Source organism: Nelumbo nucifera, chromosome 1, assembly GCF_055504915.1.
Source record: "Nelumbo nucifera cultivar China Antique chromosome 1, China Antique-T2T, whole genome shotgun sequence".
NCBI lineage: Eukaryota > Viridiplantae > Streptophyta > Magnoliopsida > Proteales > Nelumbonaceae > Nelumbo > Nelumbo nucifera.
In genome coordinates, this window is record NC_142649.1 from 214086034 (window position 1) to 214106327 (window position 20294).

The window sequence follows — 20294 nt, forward strand, 5'->3', positions numbered from 1 at the left end:
ACCATTCGAATCAAATTGATAAATCTATAAAGTTATAGTTAGGTAATAAAATTTTTTAAATAGAAATAAATATAAAAAATTACAAAAATGTAAAAAAATTAGACACATTTATGATACTTTTATTAATCAAATTTAAAAAATATGTGTAATAAAAAGATTTATTTTTATTGATAACGAAAATGAAATACATACTTTAGAACTGACCAAAATGAAATTATTTTACTATTTGGTATAGTTCAATGGTTCAACTTTTGAGTCAAATGTATTAACATTTAATGTCATATATAAATAATAAAAATACATAAATGTTGCAAAAAAAAATATTGAGGAAGATGTATAATATTAATTAATTTTCATATTAAACAAAAAGTAAGTGTGACATACTGAAATTATTTTTACACATAAATATAAAACAAATATAGAAAAAATTGAAGACATCTATAATTCTATATTTACACTACTATAACCTTTTTTTACTAAAATTACCCTTTATTTTTTTATTTGAGAAAGGATATAAAAGTCATTTTATTTTGGCTTTAATGGCTATTAAAATGCCCATAATTGTGTATTTAGTATATCTCTAACGGTAATGATTGAAAATGTAACTTCAATTATTACTTTTCACCTCATTTAATCTCCTTCTCATTAAGGGAGTGTTCTGTAGTGTGGATGAGAAATTGGTGGGTGTAGACTGGTCCACACCACACCCTATGGCAGGATCAATCCACAACTGTTCAGAACTGTGGACAGACTATGTAAACTGGACCAGTCCACACCCACAGTGTTCGGCGTCCACATCACACTTTTTGGTTCAATGTATCTCATATACATTTTATGAATGATCTACATAGTCGATCATAAATGTCTAATTTTTGCATTTTATATGATAAATATATTAAAAAAAAAGACATCGATAAATTAATATTAACCAATAAATATTAATTTTAATAAAAATGATAGTAAAATAATTAAAAAATAAAAATATTTCAAAAATTAAAAAAATATTACTTTATTGATAAAAACATAGAAGAATTAATATTTAAATAAATAAAATGAGTGGAGAAGGAGCACCTCTAGGCTTGTGCTAAAGTTATAATTAAAAATATTATTTTATTGATAAAATATTAAAATTAAAAATTAAAAAATTATTATTTGAAAATGAAAAAATTAAAAGAGAGAAAAGTATGTAGAAGAGATGTATTGTATCAAAATAGAGTGTGAAAATGTTGTGAACCGACCACATCCACAAGATATATGTGTGGTCGAGATTTTGGGTTGTGGACGGGGAGGGTCATGATATAGTGTGGGTTGGTCTCATCCACAACCAACCGATCAGGGAGTTCATCCCGTGGCATGGGCTGAAATGGTCCATCCATGAAATGAACACGTTACCGAACGCCACGTAAGTTTTATACTTAAATTATTAACTCCCATTTTATCTTATTAAATTATATCTATGTTAATAATTTTAATAATATAAACCCATATATTTTAAAACTAACTCAAAAACAAAACCATTTTTAATCCAAATGGTGGCTAAGCAATTCAACCATCCAAATCAAATTGCTCAACCTATGAAGTCATAGTTAGGTAATAAAATTTTTAAAATAGAAATAAATATAGAAACTTACAAAAAATTAAAAAAAATAGACACATTTATGATAGTGTAATAAACAAGAATTATTTTTATTGGAAATGAAAATGAAAATATAATTTAAAACTAACCAAAATGAAATTATTTTACTATTTAGAAAAGATCAATAGTTCAAATTATGGGCCACTTTAATGTCATAAATAAATAATAAAAGTTAATAAAAGTGTGGATGTAATGTAGTAGAAGCGGAATTAGTGGTAGAGGATTACACAGTTCCATTACACAATGTGGTAGAAGCGGCCATTGAAGAATCAGAGTGAGAAGAGGTAGTTGACCTGATCAGACATCAAAGCTCTGATACAAAGGATTTAATTGATACACATATCTATACTATATATTAAAGAGTAAATGCAATGTGAAACTTTTTCATGACTAAAATTACCCTCTACTTCTTTGTTTAAGAAATGGTATAAAAGTTATTTTAATGTCAACTTTAATGGCTACTAAAATGATTATATTTGTTTATTTAATGCATCTCTAATTGTAAGGGTTTAAAATGTAACTTTAATTATTATTTTCCACCTCATTTAATCCCCTCTCATTAAGTCTTATATTTAAAGTATTAAATCCCATTTTCTTCTATTAAATCCCATAGTTTTAATTTTTCACTAATAAATGCTACTAATTAGATCTATGCCAATATTTTTAAAAATATAATACCATATATTTTAAAACTGACTAAAAAAAAAACTATTTTTTTATCCAAGTGGTGACTAAGCAATTTAACCATCCCAATCAAATTGATCAACCTATGAAGTCATAATTAGGTAATAAAAATTTTAAAATATAAGTAAATATAGAAAAATTACAAAAAATATAGAAAAAAGTAGACACATTTATGATATTTTATTAATTAAATTAAAAATAAGTATAATAAACAAGAATTTTTTATTGATAATGAAATACATAATTTATAACTAACCAAAAATGAAATATAAAAATTAATAATAAATAGTTCAACTTTTGGGTAAAATGTGTTAACCTTTAATGCCATAAACAAATAATAAAAATTAATAAAATATAAAAATGCAAAAATAAAAAAAAATACATTAGTTTTGCAAAAAAAAACATTCATGCACATGTATAATATCATATTAAATCAAAAGTAGGCGTGATATATTAGAATTATTTGTACACACAAAAATACAAAAAAAAATGTAAACAAAATTGAGCACATCTATAATTCTATATTTACACTACTATTAAAAATATGAAAAATTATGGAACTTTTTTTTAATAAAATACTCATTTTGAATTTAGTTCATATTTAATTGTAAATTGAACTACTACTTTTCACCTCATTCAATTCCCTCTATTTAAATCTTATAATTTTTTGATAAGTGAACAAAAAAAAATGATACACCACAAAGAGAAAACACTACAAATGAAGTCTAGCCAAGCAGGTAGGTCTGTCAATGATACTTGAAACTTTACAACTCGATCTGATTATCACATATTTGGGTGAGGTATTCTATAATCAGATTTGGATTTTGCAAATTTGCATCTAATTAATAATAAAAAAATATAAAATATAAAAAACAATAAATAAAAACTATATAAATTTTATAGAAAAAAAATAGATATATTATTATTGTCATTATCATCATCTAGAATTGCCCACACGCAAAGCACGTGCATGCTTACTTGTAACCTTCACATTTTTGTTTAGACTTTAGACTTCATAATAGAAGGTTCAAAAAGGCAACGGTCATTCATCGTTCCTGCTCAAACAGACCATTGTTGAAGATTACCATTACATGAAATAGAAAAACGGGCATTTGAGAGTTGAGACCAAGCACAAAGACAAGGCAAACTTTTTTCTTTTTTTTTTTAGAGAGAGAATCCCCCTTGAGAGTGTGTCCAGGGGGGCATCATTCATTACATGAGGAATCACGAAATTAGGGATGGAATCCCAAGTAATATAATGAGAAGTAAATTTTACAACCTTATGAACAACTATATTGCATTTTCTAGGAGGAGTCCGGATCACTTGCCAACAAAATACGTTCAAACCCTCTACCAATAATATCTTATATTGCACATCTCATACATGGCGGGTCTCACTTTTGTGGTGGGTCTTAGTTTCATGATGAAATGTGCAGTGTTAGATCTTGTTGATAGAGGGTTGGAACATATTTTATTGCTAGAAGGTCCAGACTACTCTTCTGGGAGTCCAAAAAAAGGATAAATTTCTTAAACTACCCTTATGGTTTAGCTAATTGACTAAGTGTACCCTTACCAGGGTAATTAAACATGGACAAGAAAATGTAAAATAACTATTTTACCCTGAAACTCAACCAGATGGAGCCACCGGAGAGATCAACGGCAACGGAGAGAAAAAAAAATGATCGTCTTGTATTGTTTCTGATCTGAACCTAGATCTGAGATAACCCTGATGAGAGCCACCAGAGAGATCGATGGTAGTAGAGATTTGAGAGAAAAAACTACTTGTTTCTAATCTAAAATCCAAATTAGAAACGATCATCTTGTATTGTTAAGATTTCATATGCACGTTGTCCGGTGAGGGAGAGAGAGATGTGACATCCCACCCATTGTCGAGGGACCAATTATGGCCAGTTAGGTTCTATGGGAACTGCCCAGATAATGATTAGAGGAAGAGCTCGGGCCAAAGAACCCTAACCTGAAAATCCCGGCTTCTCTCACAAACCTTAATAGACTACAAATACTAATGCTCCAGTCAAACAAACTCACTGGAAGCATACCCGACTCATTTGGGAGCCACCTAGAACAGTCACTTGTCTTTAGGTTGCCCATGCACTAGTATAGACCATAAATTGCTGCATCATCCGGTGTCGTGCTGCCGTTGCCGGTGACAAAGCTGTTGTACTCAGACTGAGATGCGGAGTTGGCAATGGAGGACAATAAGGAGTTGAGGTTGGCTTCAAAAGTTGAGGTGGGCTGGTATTTGTCTGGAGAGCATCCTCCATAGATGAAAGAGTGAGCTTTGACAAAGCGGCGGTCTTGGCTGGTGAGGGATGAGAGGAGGAAGAATAGTAGAGAGGAGATTTTCAGAGCTATTGAGATAATATTGTGGGAGGAGTGTTGTTGAAGGTTCCTCCACATCTTTCTTTTCAAACTTTGATTTGTTTTTCCTTTTGCTTGTGTGATCTTTTAGATAGCTCGAAGGATCAAGACCTTTTTGGTGTTTTCCCTGTGTGGAGCCTTCCTGCGAAAGAGTGAAGTAAGCGTATATGTTTCAGCTACAACAATCAGTGTTGGGATTCCACGAATCGAAGTAATGGGGGATTTTCAAAAATTTTTTGATTTTCTAGAGGAAATCCAAATTTTCTCCTCCGACCCTAGGTAAGAGAGAGAAAAATAGAGAGAGGTAAGAGAGAGAAAAATAGAGAGAGGTAAGAGAGAAGAGACCGGAGGTTCGAGGAGGAAAGGGTTGCCAGTTAGATGAAGGGGACAAGGGAGGGGGGTAATATTGGGTTTTAAAAGAACTTTAAACGTCACATGGTCTCACGTGTATGCGGGTTTTGACGGAATACTAATGGATGTTAACGGTAAGGGTAGAGTTAGTCAATTGTCAGAAATAGTAGGGGTAGCATCAGTCAATTTTCAAACAATAAGGGTACACTTAATCAATTAGCTAAACCATAAGGGTAGTTTAAAAAATTTACCAAAAAAACCGAGCAAAAGGGGAAGCTTCTTATGAATAGCTTGTAGTCAGCGATCACCACACGGATGCGCCAGGGAGGGACATGCTTCTCTAACAGACTCTGAACAACCAATATAGAGTCCTCTTCTTCAAGTTTAATGGAAGAGAAGCAAATCGATGGCTATATAATGCTGTATAGGCTTCAACTTCCTCTAGAGTACAGTAAGCAATCTTTAAAGCATGAGCAAATCAAGCAAAAATTCCCATAGTGGTCCCGAATAACCACACCAATTCCCACATGAGTATCAGTCACTGCACCATAAAAAGTTAACTATGTGGAGTCGGTTTACACCATGTGAAACAGTGTGAGAATGAAGAGGAGAAGCACCAGTCAAAGAAGTTGCTAGAAAGGATTCAAGTTCAGCCACTTGAGATTGAGCAATAGATAGGGGATTGAAAGGCTTGGAATCAAAAACACATTTAAACCTATCTTTCTGGATATGCCACATCACAATGCTACAGTGAACAAAAAGAGAAACAGAAGAGGACATCAATCATAATGCTAACCCCATATGTAGCTTGTGCCCAACTAAAGTAGAGGGCATCAATCATTTATTTTTTTCAATGCTCTATCACCAGTCGCATATGGTTTGCATACAAGTTTTCTAGTCACCCAGATTGGAGATTGGAAGAATATTGGTTAGATTTTTGATTTATACAGCAACCATCAACAATAATAGAGGTGAGGCAAAGTTTTAGTCTATGTTAATATGTTTTGGCTAATTTTATGTGCCACTGAATTTCCAAATCTTAGAGTAAAAAACAAAACTAAGCAGTGACATAGATAATTTAGGCTGCGTTTGGTAGAGGTGTAAAATCAAATCGGGGTAAACTTTACACCCCGGTTTGATTTTGCAGACATTTGGTAAATATGTAATTTTACACCAAAATTGGTGTAAATTTACATGTTTACTGTTTAATTACATCGCTCTCTCTCTCTCTCTCTTCTCCTTCTCTCTCGCTCGCTCGCTCTCTATCTCTCTTCTCCTTCTCTCTCTCTCTCTCTTAACAATAAGTGGTGTCTATCGGCGGCATCAGAGCAAATCCAAATGGGCATTATCCTTCACCACCACCACCTCCAACAGGGTTTTGATTGGGGGAACTTGGAGGCCGATTCATATGGGCGTTCTCCTTCACCGCCACCACCTCCGACGAGGTTTGATTGGGGGAACTTGGAGGCCAATTTAGATGGGCGTTCTCTGCTTCTGGGTAGCAATCTCCATTTGGGTGCAACCCCATTGTTCTCTCTCTCCCTCCATGGCTACAACATCTCGTCGTTCTTGGGTGTTTTGCTCCCGTTGTCTCTCTGCTGGTAGCATGGGTACTTGGGGATCTGGTAGACTGATGGGGCATAAGGAAGTGAAAGGCAGCGACATAGACCTCCCTCCATGGTTGTAGCATCATGCACATTGGTCATTAGTTTCTTCAACTCAAGCGAGGCAGCTTGATTCAAATTCCACAGGTCGGTTTGTCGAATTAGAACATGGTATCGGAACTCAGGCGAGATACCCCAGTTCCACCCTTCTCTCTCTCTCTCTCTCCCCCTCCCTCTCTGATAAATCTCCCGCTACAACAAGATGTAACCAAACAGAACGATTGTAAATGGGCACAATGGCCGGTCCATATTTTACACTCTCACCAAACCATCGTGTCTCAACTCCATTGGTGTAAAAGTATCGGGAGATGTTCCCAATACACGGCGGGGATGTGCTGTGGGGCGTTGTGGGGTGGAGACGTCATCTCCTCCAAGCAAACTCCAGAGCTTGTACAACTACCCACCATTTAGTCTCACCACTACTTCCTGCACAACATTGATAGCCAGAGGCAAAAACAACATTGTTATTAGTGTTTAACATCATCAATCTTGTTGTAGCATATCCTATCTCTGACTCATATGAGCCATCAACAAAAAATTTCTAGTGTGTAGATGCAAATCATCAAAAGTAACATGATTTCTTTTGTTCAAGGAAGTTGTTTCTAGCGAGCTTTGGAAAACTTTTTACAAGGAAATTTTCCACTTGATAAAATTGTTGCAGCAGCTTGTTTTGGATTTGATATCTTATCATGATACAGAACTCCATTCCTCACATCCCATATGAAGCACAAAACTGTCCAGAACAAACCCATTAACTGTAGCTTCTCCTTTTTCATTAGTACCTATCTGTAAAGACAATCAAATTACTCTTGCAAAATAGCGAATGAAAAATAAATGATTGAAGGTCTCTCCCATCTGATTACACATAAGGGAGAGTATATCCTCTTCTTCCAAAGATTGCTTCAACAGACTGACAAATTGCTAAGCTCCCACTAAAAAGAGAGGCAAATAAATTTTAATTCAAGCTAAGGTACCCTCATCAATGGTAATTAAAAGAAAAAAAAAAATTGTTATCGAGTGACATGGACCTGGGTATCCAAAGATTAAGCACCGTCTTACCAACTAATAGAGTATAGATAAATAAATGATACAACTAATAGAGTATAAACTTGGAACCTTTGATTCCCCCCATGAGCCAAGAATAGTATTCATGCTGCTATATACGGGAGTTCTTAGTCCGGGCTGGGCTTAGGTTTTTATTACCAAGGTATTGGGCCTGAGCCTTGCTGCAGGCCAAGTAGTCATGTCAGCCAGAGATTTGAAGGCCCAGTCCAGCATTACCTTTTACAGGCAAGCTCTATAGTATGATTTATACACAACGTGACCAATCAAAACCCATCCACCTTATTGGTTAACATGTTCATGATACCAGTTGATTGGGTGTATTTCCGGTATATAGGCAAAGTCCTTAAGTAATTAAACCTTCCCTGCAGGAACATTCCTATTTCTGCCAAGTGAGGAATCTTTTGAGTTTCGATTGATCACCTGTACAATCCTCCAATATCAGTTCTGTAGCCCCTCCCTTCTTATTAGTAGTGTGTCTTACACAAGTAATGCTGGCCATTAACAGACACTAAAATTAATTTCACTTATTTAACCTAACATATGTAAGATGTACCAAACATTGTATTGCTTCACAACATTCTATATATACTATATAGCTAATTAACCAATCGGCCCTCAAAATACCGTCACCCAAACCCAGTGATGGCGGTAACTTCTTGATCTGATGAGTAGACAAATTGGAATGTATATATACAAAACAATAGAAAACGAAAGGAACAGAAAAAGAAAGAGAAAATAAAAGGTTTTGCTTCTTCTCCACTCTACATTGTTTTCTTTGCTTTCTCAACCTTGAGGAGAGGAGAGAAAGTAAAAGATGTCAGTCAGACAGAAAACGGACATTGTTATTCCATCGTCTTAGCTTTATTTATTTATTTTTTTTCTTTTACACTCCTACTCCTCCTTAATTGAAGTCAAAAGGAAGGAAGGAAAGCCACTTTTCTTTCTTTTAGATTTTTTTTTTTCCTTTTCCCCGTTCCTTGGCATTTTCTTTGCCAATTGTAACCAAACACAACAAGTTAACTTATAATGCAAGTGAAAATTAATTTTCGGGTTTTCACCTTCCTCTATATATCAATCTATTATACTTAAGAATTTGTATGCATGTGTGCATTAATTAGTTGCTGTAGTGTTCAAATTAATTAAAATTGATGATGAGACCGGGCCCCTGCTTTTTTGTTTTATTTTCGAAGGTGGTATATATGAAATAGCCTAGCTACTTCCTTTTCTTTTTTGTGGAATTAAGTGTACGATCACTATGATGTATGAACTATGTGATTCACAGGCTACCGAAGTTTCCTTGATAACGCAACGACCTTTAATTTCTAATGTAATTGCCATAAAGAAAAAGTGAGACTATTAACTGATGAAGAAGAGAGGAGAAGGGGTCGAGTTAAACTTCTAAGGAAAGAAAGAAGAAGGCTAAGGCTGCATGTGTACTCTCATGGAAGCTAGCTAGCAGTGCACTGTTTAATATCTGTCGGACATAAGACAATGCGTGATCTTTGTGCTTTTTTTTTTTTTCATTTCTGCAGATTTTTGAAGGGGAGGCCAGGTTCTCTACATCTCCCAGTCAACAATTTCAAAGTTCAAATCTCTTTAGATTGAACTGGTTGCAGTCAAAAGGGGTCTGCGCAATTCTCTGGTTGCAGTCAAAACAATGTCTTTTGGAGCGTGAATGGCCTTCAACCAAGTTTGAAAGCTTAATTCTCTAACGCTATCATGGCTCAACCCCCTTTCCCTACCTTTGCCCGATTTTAATTAACTTGCTCTTATTTCCCTACTTTAAACTTGTATAGTTAAGAAATTAATTATAGTATACCAAAATCGAAAGAGAAGCTAGCGTTTCAAAGCATTCATGGTGCTCAACAACAAAGAAGTTGAAGTTGAGCTGAACTTGTCGGGATGCAGTGTTTTCAAACCAGTCTTAATTAATACTCAAAACTAACCACTGTCGCTGCTTTAGTTTTTTTTTTCCAAACTAGGGCATACTATCTACTCATGTACATATATAGCATTCTCTGTTATTTAATGAGGAAGGAATTGAGGAGGAAGATGCATATATGCCCAACGACAACTCATCTCCTTTGACAGTAAAAAATTCCAATCAGCAATTGGTCTCCATTATATTACTTGCATGGCCATTGGCCACATATACATATACTTAAATTAATTAAATCCCGAAATGAATAAATTCCATTCTCCCAATTGTATATGTATAAAAGAAGAAATGAATAAATTCCAAAACCATTCCTCGGTCACAGCCTCTAATTAAAATGTTTATCACTCCAACCATTGCCTGATTAAGCTCATCCAATACTGGACAAACTTTGGGGTCACACCACACCAGTATTATCTTATTATGTGACGATCTAGAGCTAGAAAAAGGAGGTTGGGTTTGCTTCATTTTTAATAATACAATATGTAGATAGATGATGTGTTAACTGTTAAGCCGTATGGTGTTGGATACCCAATTGGCCAAAAGAAAAAAAAAAACATTAGTTAATTAATTAAGACTTTTAACACTTAATTGGTGCCTTTGAATGGTATGGTAGCGTTAACACCTCAGAGGTCAAGAGCTTATATACCCTTCTCTTTTTCAAATGAGTCAGCAGAAGGAATTGGATTGCAGGAATCATGCATCCTTCAGTTCAGGTGAAGAAAATATCAAAATATTGAATTTTGTAGGCGCACCGCCACCGGCGCCGGAAAAAAGAGAAGCATTATTGAAACAGAAACCAAATCAACAATAAGAAAGATGCATGGCGCGCTTTACTACAAAAATATACTCGTCACCGATGGGAAAGCCACGGCCGACAAAAAAGAGTATGTGACGATGACTGGCCTGTAGACTAATTTTGTTCCGCAAAGTTTGAAAAAAGAAAAGGAGACGTGACGAAAATTACACCTTATGTTATGGCTTCATCCTAAGATTATTATACTAGTTAAAAAAAAATCAATACTTGAAGAACCATGATAAAATTTTCCAAGTAGCGATTCCTGATCATTATAGAAAAAAAAAAAAAAACTGAATACTAATTTGACAAAATACTGTTTTTAACATTTATGTTCTTCTGTTTATATGGGGGAGCTCGGATCGGATGCCCACAAGAAGATGTTCAGGGGGGAGGTTGTACAGGGCAAATGCAAACGCACGGCAACATCTAGCATATACTGCCATACTGGCTGGTCAGAAACTACGTACAACCAAACGGGTCATTAACTCATATTAAAGGAAAATTCAAAACTGACTAAATAAAATAGTAAAATACTCAATACTAACGCACATCGTACGTCAATATCATTTATTAAATACAAAAATATGGATGAAGAAAATTGGAGATCAAGTAGATGAAACCCATAAACATTCATTTCGTGACTTGTATTTCGACTTTGGACTTTGGACTTTCAACTTTCAACTGTTGTTGTGGCCTACGCTGCTGATCCATCCCTTTTTCTTTTGTTCCCTTTTCCCCTTCTCCGTTCGGTTGTACATCCTTGAGGATTTGTCTCACTGTCCTCGCTTTCTCTTTTAATTTGACGCACCCAACAAATTAAAAGCAACAAGAGTCAGAAGACCCACTTCAGATTTCCTCCTCCCCTCCCTTTTATGTCGTAAATACATCTCTTCTTACAGATTTGCCGTTCGGTTGTTTTTGTAGGTCTGAACTCTCTCTACTACTTCTTCCATTCTAAGAATAAGGAAAGAACAACAGCAATGGACAATGTTGCTGATGAAGTTCCTTCCTTCTTCATCTGCCCCATCTCGCTGCAGATCATGAAAGATCCAGTCACCATCTCCACAGGTATGACCTACGATCGAGAAAGCATCGGAAAATGGTTCTTCTATTACAACAACAACACATGTCCCATTACAAAGCAGCCCCTCACCGATCAAAGCCTCACCCCAAACTCCACCCTCCTTCGCTTGATCGAATCATGGCGTGTCAACAATCCACCAATATTGTTCTCCGCCACAAGGACTGAGTCTCTGAAGCATACATCCGATATTAATACGACCCTTGTTGGCCAACTTATCGAGGAGGTAAGAAAACCTGAGTTGCAGATAAAATCTCTGAGAAAGATTAAATCACTAATCCAAGAGAGCGATGGCAACAGGGCGTCCATGGAAGTTGCTGGTTTCGTTCCAGTAGTAGCATCTCTCATCACTCAAACCGACGACCCACCACCGGAAGGGGTTTCACAATCCAGCTGTGACAAATCGGTAGTCGTTGAGGAGGCAATAAGTGTTTTCTACCTTCTTAAGCCAGCTGCCGACAAGTTGAAGAAGATATCTGAGGACAGAAACGGCCTACTGATAGGATCACTTTCGCAGATTATACAACATGGGAGTTACCAGGCTAGAATCCAAGCTGCTCTTGTCCTTAAATATGTGTTCAGAGCGGTAGATGATATATATAAAACAGAACTGAAGATGGAACTCTTCGAAGGCATCGCAGAAATACTGAAGGACCAGAACTCGAATCGGGCATCTATGGCAGCGCTGTCGATCTTAATGGAAGTGGTGCCATTTGCGAGGAACAAGATCAAAGCCGTGGAGGCTGGAATAGTATCAGTGCTTGTGGAATTGCTGGCAGAGAGCAACGAGAGGCGATGCTGCGAGATCATGTTGGGGGTAATAGAACAGCTATGTGGGAGAGCGGAGGGACGGTCAGCTTTCTTGGCCCATCCGGCAAGCGTAGCGGCGGTGGCGACGAAGATCTTAAGGATATCCCAGATAGCTAATGATAAGGCTGTGACGGTGTTATTGTCGCTGTGCAAGTTTTGTAACAACAGCGGGGTTGCCAAGGAGCTTATGGAGGTGGGTGCTATTGCTAAGCTATGCCTGTTGGTGCAGGCTGAGTGCAGTGTTAAGACAAAACACAAGGCCAAAGAGATTTTAGGGCTTCAATATCTCAAGACATGGAGCAAATCTCCTTGCTTCCCTTCATACTTGGTGTAGTAGTTCTTCATATATCCTTGAAAAAGCTGCTGTTACATCTCTCTGGTTTAATTCTAGTTTTTTTCTTAATTATATATTCTGTGTATTCATTTTATTTTGTTCTATATTCAAACCTCTCGAGTTTGGGTGGATGGAAGTTACAACTTACAAGCGTGGGTTGCTGCAACAGGAAGTTGATGATGTGAGAAGAACTGTGAGATGTATGCAAGTATACGTGTTTGTGTGTTGGTGGCAGAATTAAACAATGAGTTGGGTCCGGTTGGGTTGAAAAAAAAAGTGTCAATAAAATAGTCATGAAAGGGTAAATTTATTAATTATACAAACCCATTATATGTAGCATTGTAGCCATAAGCATACAAATCCACAAATCCCCATTATTATATAAATCCATTGTATTTGATCAGATTGAAATTCAAACAAACGGAATACCATTTGCAACCGTGCTGTAGATATCTTATTTTGAATTAAAATATCGACAATGGGCCTAGATTTGGGCCTATGCCAGCCTAATGATGATGGATCTATCAATTATCATAAAGTATGATGCAGAAACCAACGAGGGTGTGTTGTGGCTAAATCAACCTGATGATTCGAGTCATTAGAATTGGTCTCTTTAATATCAATGAAATAATCTCTAACCATACAAGTGACATCAAGATTTGTTACCCGTTTGGGAGGGTTTTTAAACAGCGTGTTTTTTTTTTTCGTTGCAAGATAAGCCCCAAACAAAAAACTGTAAAACTGTGTCTAGTGAAAAACTAGCAGCTGAGAAGTTAATTTTGGTACGTTGATTCTTTGAAGCAGTTCAATGCTGAAATCTTCTCAAAATGGGCCCCTAATAATGATGTACCAAACCATCAATATATGACTTCCACCATTCCATTCAACTAAATTTACAGCTGTCAATGGATTGGGTGTGGTTCTAGGGTGTACCAATCCCAAATTGATTATTAATCAGTTCTAGCTAGATAGATTCAAACCACCCCAATTAATAATTGTGTATCACCCAATTACAAATAATTATACTTGGCATCTATAATTACCAATTCTTTTTTTTTTTTTTTGAAGGTTGTAATTACCAACCTTAGTAGAATTGGTACTAACAACATAAAACTTCATTTTTGATAATATAGCCTTAATAAAGATGACGAAAAAAATAGTAAACATTTTATAAGTTGACAAGTCAATTGATTTGAACCAAAACTATCTTATATATTATGTACAAATTTTATCTTTTTGGACACAAAATGTAATAAAAATTACAAAAAAATGAAAGCTTTCTAATTTTTTAGCTATATAATCAGTTCAAAACAGCTTAAACCAGTTCCAACCCAATTATTATTTGGGATAAAATCACAATCAGAAACAATACAATAGATTAGGTAATTTTGGTTAGATCAGGTAGACCTGACCCATTGACCCTTCTCCTGATTTTTGCTTTAAAATCATAAAAAATAAAAGATATGTGGGTGTGATAAAGTCTCATATTCCAAACTACATAATTTACCTTTTTTGGGTAAATTTCTAAAACCACCCCTAAAGTTTCTAACCAGTAACCATTGTTAGCTAGTAATTGCAATCACCTCCCCTAAACTTTCTAACATAGTTGCAACTAGACCCTCTTTGTTAGAATCCTAGAAAACTAGGTATGAAAATGTCCAAAATATCCATGTAGTTACTTTTGACCAAAATGTTTATTTTCCAAATTTTCTCTTCATAATAATGCTAGCCAAGGCCATCCTCTTTTCTAAAATTGATTTTTTTTTTCGAATTTGTCCTTCATATCAACCACTCAAAGGTAAAGCTACAACTTTAATTTCTCCATTTTTTTGTTGTTTATAAATTTTGTATTGTTTTTCTTCTGTAGAAAACCAACCTCAATAGAAATTGCATGAGGATTCTAACAAAGGGATCTACTTAAAACTATGTTAGAAAGTTGGTGCAGTTCAGAAAACAAATCACATTAAGAAAAGCTTCAAAGAAAAGAACTAAAGACAAAAACAAGAAGAAGAACAATTCTTCACTGAATACTTAAAAAAAAGAAAATCAACAAAAACTCCCCTATCTTTGGTCTAGCTACTCTTTACGTAGACTTCATTACACCCGTATAGCTCCTACAAAAAAGTTTCCTAATCTAATTGAACACTCCTTATCAAAATCCTACTAATTCTTTTCAAAAAAAAGAAAGTCCTAATTGAAGACAAATTCAGAAATCCCATTGTAATGCTAACTTGATAAATGCAAATCAAGATAGATAAACACAAAAATCCTGCATTAATGTTGTCTTGGTAAGTACGAAGTGAACAGGTCATCATAAGCCAACCTAGTAAATGTGTACTCAATTGGACCAAATCCCATATTGCATCAAAAGTTTAGGATAGGTGGTTAAAATTACTAAACTTCAAGGGAGCATTCAACAATGGTTAGAAACTTCAAAGGAGGTTTCATCAATTTACCCTTTTTCAGCAAACATAACTTAAAAGATAGTTTGGAATTATTTATTGGAAAATTGCATATTATTAGTACCATGTACTTTGGGCCTAGTATCGCTTTGGTCCCCAAACTTCAAAATGTGACAATCCAGTGCCTAAACTTTCAAAACATGCCAACGTAGTACCTACCGTTAGTTATATGTATCATGTGACATCATGTGCGACTTAAAACTTTTGAAAATGTCAAAATTACCCTTCAAAATAAAACACTGTTCATCATCTTCTTCCTCAAGAAGATGAAATAGAGGTGTAAGTGTTGTATTCTTCGATCCTCCTTTCAACTTATTTGGCATTTAATCCATGATTTAAGCCATTTTCAGCAAGGATTTGCAATCCCATTCCCCCTCTCTTTGATGGATCTCGAGCAATCTCTCTCTAGAATTCGAGCTCTATCTTGAAATTCAAGGGCGATTTCTTGAATCCTCAACCCAGACCAGACCAGCTTCAATGGAGGTAAAACCTAAATTCTTTATGTTACAATTTTATTTTATTTTTTTATTTTTCATTCTACAAGTTTTATGGGTTCAAGATCTATCTAGCTTTCGGTTCCCCCATCACCTGGACCCAGTGTATTGGTTTTGCTTGTTGATTCCTTTTTTTTTTTTGGCACTGTTGGGGTTTTCCTTACTGTTGGTTCTCTCTTCCTGAGCAAGAATTTTATTCGTAGTTGTGTTTTAACCTTTGATCTTCTTGTTATTTTGGGTGCTTTTGTTAATTCTACTTGGAAAGGAATTGGTTTTTCAAGTTTTGCAAAATCGGTTGATTTTGATTTTGAAGATTGAATTTTGATGCAATTATGTGAAGGGGCTCCTATCTTCTTGCATATGGGAATGAATTTCATTGAAGTTTCTAGCATTGCAAATTTATTGGTTGATTTTGATGATTGAGTTTGATTGAAAATATGGAAGGTGTTCATTTGTTTCCATGGGATTTGTTTGATGTTGATGTAGTGCGATCTAGTCGCTCCTTGCTAGAAGGCAACTCGGACATCGATTTGCTACGTGGCCGGGTTGAACTACAAGACAAGTAGATTAGAGGTCCCAGGGTACTTTACCGAATGTGGGCACTCCGATGCTTAATTTAGCGTAGAAGGTTTTTGTGAGAGTTGAGAACTCAGAATGCTAGTAAGAGAGCTAAATCACTGGTACCTTCTAAAGATGGTGACGATGCCTTTATATAGGCAAGCTACCGTAGGTCTCATGAAACATGTACGAAATCTCCGGCCCGCCTAACTCGGAGTTTGTTCCGCACCCGAAGATGGATTTTGTGTAAGCTGATAAGGCTTATCCAGGTTTGTCCAATTCGAGTGGGATGGAGATAAGATCCGTTGGCGTGCAACGTAATACCGAGGAGATTGGAGACAATTGGCTCACATCTACAAGGAGCCTACGTGGCACCTTGGCAAGTCGGTGGATATAATGAGTTGCTCGGGCCTTGGTCTTGGCTGAGTGACCCAAGGTGACATGGACTGCTGAGATGTCACAAAATCAACAAGTCACTCGACGTGTCATCATGTCGTAGGTTGGGCCAAATTATCCCTCATCAATTGTCCTCACTCTCAATCTTGAGGCAACTGACTTGGGGTAGGAGTTTCTGGCGACCTGGATGAATTTATCCCGACCTCTGGTTTGGCCAAGATCCGACCAATAGGTCAAACTTGAACGATCCAACTGGCTCGACCTTAAGGGGCAAGGCCATGTCTCGAGTACACACGGACGTCACACGAACTATAAATTCCATGGACATCAAAAATGCGCTCAACTGAATTCGGCTTTAGAATGCGAACACACCCCTGGGAGCCATCGGATCTTGTTTGATCTGGACCATCTGTTGTTGGTTAAGGAAACTATAAATAGGGCCCTTGGGAACCCATTCATTTCGTCCCATTTCAAGCTCTCGTGCATTTGGAGGTCGCGGTGCATTCTGTCGTCAATGCCTTCGGTGTCGTTAGGTCGGTCTTTCTCCCTTTTTCGGTAAGTCGTCTTCCTTGTTTGTTTTCATTATCTTTGCTTTTCCTTCTAATATGTCGGGTAGTGAGTCTAGTGGGGAAAGGGTTCAGTTTGGTCAGGCCGAGGAGGGCACCTTGGTCTGAAACTGACAAGGTTCCCATAAAAGGACCTCGTCTTCCCACTGGCCAACTAGACCTAGAGAGTCGGATCACTTCGGTCGTACCCAACTGATTGCCAACGCCATTTGCGGTCTGGCAGCTCGGTACAGAATTCCAAACCCCTTTGGTTACTCTCTTCCATTTGTGGGGTTTCCTTGGCAGAACAATACGAACAAGGTCACAGTCTTCGAAGAGGCCCTAAAAGCCAACCTTTGTTTCCCGCTTCACCCCTTCATCGCTGAAATCCTGAACTTCTATGATATAACCCTTAGTTAGCTGCATCCAAACTTTGTTCGTACCCTAGTTAGTATGATTTCCCTTTACTTCCACCTCAGCCTTCCTCTAGACATCAAAACCTTCATCGCCCTCTACCAGATCAAACAAAACCTTGCCATCAGCTTGGACAAATTTAGCTATTACTTGTCCTACTATCCCGGATACAAGCTTCTTCGTGGGTTTCCCTCCAAAGTCCCAGCCTAGAAAAGCAAATATTCCTTTGTCACCCTAGCTAATGGGTGGCCTTTCTCGACACATTGGAGAAAAGGAATCAAAGATGTCGATGAAGAGTTGAGTGAGAAAATGCAGGCCAAGATGTGAAACCTAGTAGAATGCGGCCTGCGACTAGACGATTTTTTAGCCAAATAGAAGCTAATTCAGGCCGGGCTAAGTCCTTTGGGTAGGTCAACGTCTTGGGCTCGGATGTTCAATTTTTTTGCTTCATTTTGACTTGTCTAACTCTTGGGCTACTTGTGCAGGTGACATGTCGGGCATTAAGACTTCGGGGTTCCTCTTGGATATGAGGAAGAAGAAAAAGAGGAGGGTGTCTCACAAGGACACACCACAGTCGTCAACCTGGTCGAGGAGGACCAAGTGGAAAGGCCATCGCACCAGCCCGAGGTGGTCCAGTTGTCTGAAGCTCGTCCTCCTCTACCACTCGGGGCCAATTCTGTGAAGGAGGCTCCCTAGGAGAGGGGAACTATCATGGACTTCCGGACCTCCCTTATCAAGAACAAGGAGGTCATCTTCCCCGAGGAGGTGGGAACAATGTTCGAGATGCGGTGCAACGAGCTCGGTGCCAAAGCCGTGCATTGCCTTATGTGGGTAAGCTTCTAAAATCTTTTCTACGTTGCTCCCAAACTGCATCTTTATACTTAGCTTATTTCTTCCTTTTTGTAGGCGAACTCTGTGGTCCATTCCCTTGTCAAGCAGTTTGAGCAACATTTGATTAGGGCTGAAAATGCCAAGGCAGCGTCACAGGAATATCTATCTCGAGTGGAGTGAGCGGTTGGTTACATCGACGAGATGAAGAACGATTTTAACGCTGAGTACAACCACGTCGGGGAACTGGAACTTCAGTGTGTGAGACTTAAGAATGATCTCTGAGAGAAGGAGGCTCGTTTTTCTAAACATGAGGTGCAACTACTTGACGAGATCCAGGCTGCCAGATTTCAAGCTATGGAAGAATTTAAGGTCTCACTAGGATGGTTGAAGGAGAAAAAGAACTTCGACATTGCAACCTTTCACTAGGGCTTCAAACTTTACGAGATGCTGGTGAAGACGGCTTACCCTAAGCTCGACCTTGCGCCTGTCAAGTCTTTGTCTTGCACCAAGGGAATGTCCCACTAGGTTGACTTAGAGCCGGACTCCGAGGAGGAGGAAGATGAGGCCGATGAGGGTGCTGGGGAGGAAACCGATGCGAATGTTGCCGACAAGGATATCATCGAGAAGGATGCCACTGAGGAGGACGTTGCCGATGCTACCAGAGATGGGAGTGAGGAGCCCTGGGATGTTTGAAATCCTACCTCTTTTCTTGGACCCCCCCTATATATACGTGTAATGTGTCAAGCCTCTGAGCTCAATCTAAAGAACTCTTTTCTTACAATACAAATGTAATTTTTGTCGAGCTTTAATGAATGAAAGTTTATTTTTAGTGCACCTAGCGTTCATCTATTCTTCATGCTTTGATAAAACTTGGGACTTCAAAAATAATATAAGTGTAGATTTATCCCGAGGTGCCTATCTATCAAAGTGACTAGACACAGTATGGGATTAACTTGAGGTATTTGTGCGCTAAGGCGACTAGGCATAGTATGGGATATAACTCAAACTGCATATGTGCCAACTAGGCGTATTGTAAGATGTATTCGAACTGCCTATATGCCAAAGCAACTAGGCTTTATTAAACTGCCGAGGTCATTACCAGGTCAAAATAAGGGGTCTTTAAGCTTAAAGCGACTTGACGTCCCCTTTGACATGTAGTTTAGCTAGCGTGTGCTCTACGCAGGGCGAATTGACCAGGTTGCCAAAGCGGGTGGTCTTCCATACTTAGGGAAAATTTTGATCATCTTATTGAAGTCGTGAATACTTAACTCCCAAGCTCATAAATAGTACTTCCTTAAGTTGTCCACGTTCCAAGCACGGGGTACTTGCCTCCCTTCCAATGTCTCAAGCTCGTACGTCCCTTCGCCGATCACCCGTTGTACCCTATAGGGACCTTTCCAATTCAGACCCACCTTACCGACATCGGGATCCGGTACCATAACCTTCCAAAGTACAAGGTTGCCAATTCAGAAGTGGCGTCTCTTGACTCGGGCATTGTAGTATCGAGCTACTCATTGCTAGTAGGCCATAGTCCGAATATAGGCCAGGTTGCGTGCTTTTTCCACCAGGTTGAGGTTTGTTCGCAACTCCTTGTCGTTGGCCTCCTTGTCATAACCATGAGGTCAATACTTCAATCTCGGCAGGGATGACGACCTTTGTACCGTACATCAAGTTGAATGGAGTTTCTTCAGTCACCGTTTTGATTGTAGTTTGGTAGGCCCAAAGGACGCTAGGCAGCTCATCTACCCACAAAGACTAAGCTTAGGAAAGTTGAGCTTTGAGTCCGCGGAGGATCGCCCTGTTCATCGCTGCAGTCTGTCTGTTTGCATATGAATGAGCCACTGAAGTGAAATTC

General features: G+C 37.6%; 1 pseudogene across 1 annotated transcript; it reads left to right on the forward strand.

Annotated features, from left to right (window-relative positions):
* The first annotated feature begins 11011 nt into the window (after positions 1-11011).
* Positions 11012-13041, forward strand: LOC104604723 (E3 ubiquitin-protein ligase PUB23 pseudogene; annotated as a pseudogene). The gene has a single exon (XR_016076294.1). The product of XR_016076294.1 is annotated as an E3 ubiquitin-protein ligase PUB23 pseudogene (transcript).
* The last annotated feature ends 7253 nt before the right edge of the window (positions 13042-20294 follow it).